The sequence below is a fragment of the Suricata suricatta genome, chromosome 5 (genome assembly GCF_006229205.1).
Source record: "Suricata suricatta isolate VVHF042 chromosome 5, meerkat_22Aug2017_6uvM2_HiC, whole genome shotgun sequence".
NCBI lineage: Eukaryota > Metazoa > Chordata > Mammalia > Carnivora > Herpestidae > Suricata > Suricata suricatta.
Window position 1 is genome coordinate 92,428,233 of NC_043704.1, and position 5,026 is coordinate 92,433,258.

Sequence of the window (5,026 nt, forward strand, 5' to 3'; positions counted from 1 at the left end):
AGAGAGAAGGAGACACAGAACCGGAAGCAGGCTCCAGGCTCTGAGCTAGCTGTCAGCACAGAGCCCGATGCGGGGCTCAGACCCACAAATGTGAGATCTGACCTGAGCCAAAGTTGGAGGCTTAACCGACTGAGCCACCCCCACAGCTTGTGAGTTTGAGCCCTATGGCAGGCTCTGTGCTGACAGCCCAGAGTCTGGAGCGTGCTTTGGATCTCTGTCTCCCTTTCTCTCTCTGCCCCTCCCCTGCTCGTGTTCTCTCCCTCTTTTTCAAAATTCATAAACATTAAAATAAATAAATAAATATTTAAAGTTCTCAAAAACAAAAGGTAGGTATTAGTTTAATAACAGAACCATGTAAAATTATATTAAAGGATAAATATAGTTTTGTAAAATAATTGCTAAATCTGATGGTATCATCAAGGGAAAACCACCACGTGATTACCTAACATGTTATGATATAGAATCGAATAAATCTTTTAGAGTTAGAGAGAATCACAGAAAATATCCAGTACTAGCTCCTAATTTTAAAGCTAAGAAAACCAAAGACAAGAATAACTAAGACTCTCTCTTGAAGAAGAGGGTGAGATAGCTTTTTATAAAAGACAGCCTACTATTAACAAAACAACAGGCAAATAGATCAAAGGACAAAATTGGGAACTCACAGAAAAGACCTATGCATTTATAGATACTGGATATGTGACTGAGTTAGTACTAGAGACGGACAAGAAAAGAGTGCATTTATCAATTAAAGGTTCCGGGACAGTTGGTTACCCATATGGAAGAACTATAACACAGCACACCCTACCTCACTCCATAACAACAACAACAAAATAACCCTAAGTAGATTGAAAGCATAAATGTTAAGATGTAAATGTTTCTTTTTGAGAGACAGACAGAGACAGTGCAAACAGGGAGGGTCAGAGAGAGGGAGACACAGAATCTGAAGCAGGCTCCAGGCTCTGAGCTAGCTGTCAGCACAGAGTCCGATGCGGGGCTCGAACCCACAAACTGTGAGATCGTGATCTGAGCTGAAGCCAGATGCTTAACTGACTGAGCCACCCAGGTGCCCCTATACCATGTTTCTGACTTGCAGTAGGAAAGGATTTCGTAAACAAGACACAGAAAACACAAAACATACAGAAATAGATGAATAAACGTGACTACGTTAAAGAATATCTGCTTATCAAGACATAGTATTAAAAGAATGCAAAGAAAATCCACAAAAATACCAAAAGACACTGGCAACGCATGTATCCAGGATATGTGCAGATTTTCCATGAACTGATAAGAATAAAACAAGCCGATAGAAAAAGAATGTTAAAAACATTTAAACAGTTACTGCACAGAAGGTGGGACCCTAAATGAGCAATCAGCTAGCAAGAGATACTCAATCTCTCTATAATAAAATACAAATTATAGCCACAATGACTTCCAATTATGCACCAACCACACTGGCCCAAAACTCCTACAGTACTAAGTGTCGATGAGCGTGCAGTGCAATAAGACTTCTTTTACTGCAAGTGGGATTACAGATTGGTGCCAGCACTTGGAAACTTTCCCTAGTGAAGTGACATGACCAAAAGCTACCGCCCAGGTAAATGGGCACATGTGTCAGGAAGTAGGGGTCAAAGTACTCATGTCAGCACTAACTATCCAACCCATGGGAAAACACCCAAAGTCTTTTTAGTGGATAAATTGTGGAATATTTATGCAATTAACTATTTAAAAAATTTTTTTTTTACATTTTATTTATTTTTGAGAGACAGAGAGAGACAGAAGGTGAACAGGGGAGGGGCAGAGAGAGAGAGAGAGATAGAATCCAAAGCAGGCTCCAGGTTCTGAGCTAGTGGTCAGCACAGAGCCAGACTCAGGGCTGGAACCCACGAACCGCGAGATTATGACCTGAGCTGAAGTTAGATACTCAACTGACTGAGCCACCCAGGCGCCCCTATGCAATTAACTATTTAAAAGCAAGGAAAATTTTTAACAAATTATAGCTTCATGCATCGACATAAATGAAGCATGAAAATAATAAGACTGAGTGAAGTAAACAAGTCACAAAAGAATATATATGATTCCTTGTACATAGAATTCAGGTGTGGTAAAACTATTTTTTAAAGAGCAAAACCAGGGATGCCTGGGTGGCTCAGTCGGTTAAGTGTCAGGCTTCAGCTCAGGTCATGATCTCATGGTTCATGGGTTCCAGCCCCACATCAGGCTCTGTGTTGACAGCTCAGAGCCTGGAGTCTGCTTCAGATTTTGTGTCTCCCTCTCTCTCTGACCCTCCCCTGCTCGCACTATTTCTGTCTCTCAAAAATAAATAAAATAAAAACATTAAAAAATAAAAAATAAAAAGCAAAACTGGAGTGGCTCAGGCGATTTAGTGTCTGACTTTGGCTCAGGTCAGGATCTCATGGTTTGTGAGTTTGAGCCTCATGTCAGACTCTGTGTTGACATCTAAGAGCATGAAGCCTGCTTTGGATTCTGTTTCCCTCTTTCTCTGCCCCGCCCCCATTTGTGCTTTGTCTCCTGTCTCTCTGTCTCTCTTTCTCAAAGATATATAAACATTAAAAAATTTTAAAAAGCAAAAAACAAAAAAGCAAAACAAATGTTTTGTTTAAAAACAAAAATCAAGATAGCTGTTTTCTCTGGGAGCGAAGAGGGCATAAGGTAGTGTCAAAGTTACTGGACAAGGTAAGAGATTTTATTCTAGATCAAGGTCTTATATTTATGACTTGGGTTATAGTTTGTGGCTTTTATGGCTTTATGATTATTGCTTGTATTATACACATGTATGTTTTATATTACCTTCTGTATGTATGATATATTTTGCACCACAGAAATAATTTTTTTAAAAAGGCAAGAAGATCAATATAGAAGAAAGGGTATTAGACTTGGAGTGAGGAAGTACTACCATAAATTAAAACATAAAAAAAGACTTCTGTAAACTTTTAGTCACTCAACCACTCAGTAGTGGGAAGAGTATTTGGAGCAAGGAGAAGCAGAGTACTGGATAGTCTTATATTGACTACTTTTGAAGTCTGAGGATACTTTAAAATTTTTTTCTTCAATGTTTATTTTTGAGAGATAGAAAAAGACAAAGCATGAGCAGGGGAGGGGCACAGAGAGAGGGAGACAGAGAATTTTAAGCAGCTCCAGGCTCTGAGCTGTCAGCATAGAGCCTGACGTGGGCTTCAAACTCATGGACTGTGAGATCATGATCCAAGAGGAAGTCAGACACTTAACTGACTGAGCCACCCAGGCACCCTGAAATCTGGGGACACTTTAAGCACCATTTCATTGTCTAGACATCAAGCACTTTCTGAATGCCAGACTCTTTGCAACATTGCTTTGTGTTATCACAACAAATCTACTATTGTATCTATTCTATAGACAAGAAATCTGAGCCTCAGAAAAGTTATATGCTTTCCTAAATAAATCCAGTCAAAAAGGAGATAGTATACCCGAACTCCTTAAACTTTATTGTCCAAATGAATTTCCTGAGATCTTGTTAAAATGCAGATTCTGATTCAGGAGTTCTGGGAACCTGAGACTCTGCATTTATATCTGGCCCACAGATCACTCTGAGTATCCTGGGTCCTGGAGCCATGCTGCCTGGAGTCATGATGCCACCATTGTGTAGTTTTGTGGCACGGGACAGTAACATTCCTTTTTCTCATCTGTAAAATGGGGATAATAAGACTTAGCTCATCAGGTTGTTGTGATGTTTACCATTATAATATTCATGCAGGGTTTTGAATAGTGCCTGACACTTAGAAAGCATTTGAAAATAGTATTTTTAGTAAGTAACATACAGTTGCGTTTCTAATGAAAATTTGACTATTACTAAAGGAGCTAATAAGTTATACCAGAGAGCCCTCAGCACAAACATTAGGAAAAATTGCCAAGAGAATCCCAGCAAGGAACTCTGCCATTCTGACTTTTGATACTCTACTTACAGGGTCTTGCCCAATCTTGTTACTTCTTGTAACTTTATAGAAAAATACTTAATACCCAGCAGACTTGCTGATGTGGAGACTAATCTCCCACATCTTTCTACAAACTAGCTACGCTATGTAGGAGGAAGCAACTTTTCTGGGAAAAAAGCTAAGGCTGGGAATCCATCCAGTTGTTTAAAACTGCTGATCAATTCCAGACTGACAAACACTTTTTAAGAGAAACCGCTTTGAAGTTAAAATGTTACATTAAATGGAATCATTGACTGATGGTATTTTGGGGGAAAATGCAAGTGAGAGACTACATGAGTCCCAAAGTCCTCTCTTTCCCAACATCCTAACACAACACTGCTGTCCCTCCCTAATCATTCAGGTTCAAGATGTGATGAGGTTTTTGTTCATTCCTTTCCTTTATCAGCTTGTAAGATTAAAGAATCTTAACACCACCAATAACTCTGGTCTTTGGTCAGTGGAGAAACAAGCAGATTAGCTTGGTTGTAAATGCACTTTCCAGATAAAACAGACGTGTTCTTGTTGTTTGTTTCACAGGAATTGAAAACGCACAAAACCTACAGGGAAATAATAAATTGGTTGTCATAAACCCTTCCCTCTCACCCCAAAAAGGGACGACAATCCAATTCAGCCAAGGGACAACCAAAACAACTCAGCTGAGTCTCCACAGGTACATCTGTCAGAATGATTAACCTTAGTCACAATCAGACATAGTGACCTCCATCAGTTAGATAATGGAGGTGCAGACAGATCCTGTGCCTTTATCTCCTGGCCAATTACACAGCCCATTTTCCTCTGTGTTCAATAGAAGTGACCTAAAAGCATTTGAAGCACCAGTCTAGCTACAAGAACCCTTCAAAAATTATTTTGTTCTCTCATTTCTTTGCGGGGGAAAAACATCCCAAAGGGTGCTGTTTTGCAGACCGGCAGAGACTGTTTAACTTTTCTCTGGAATAGAAAAGAAAAGCAAATCTGCCTGTTGGCATTTTCAGTTGAATTTCCTCTTTCAGACAACAATTAATTTAGTCCATTGTCTGAAAAGGAGGCTGTACCCATTG

At 39.6% G+C, this 5,026-nt stretch overlaps 1 long non-coding RNA gene across 1 annotated transcript; it reads right to left on the reverse strand.

The window, feature by feature from the left end:
• Window positions 1-3,456: 3,456 nt before the first annotated feature.
• Window positions 3,457-4,643, reverse strand: LOC115291044. Its single transcript, XR_003908382.1, has 2 exons — window positions 4,572-4,643; window positions 3,457-3,680 (listed from the first exon to the last, which is right to left on the reverse strand). It is a non-coding gene; the product is annotated as an uncharacterized LOC115291044 (long non-coding RNA).
• Window positions 4,644-5,026: the final 383 nt, after the last annotated feature.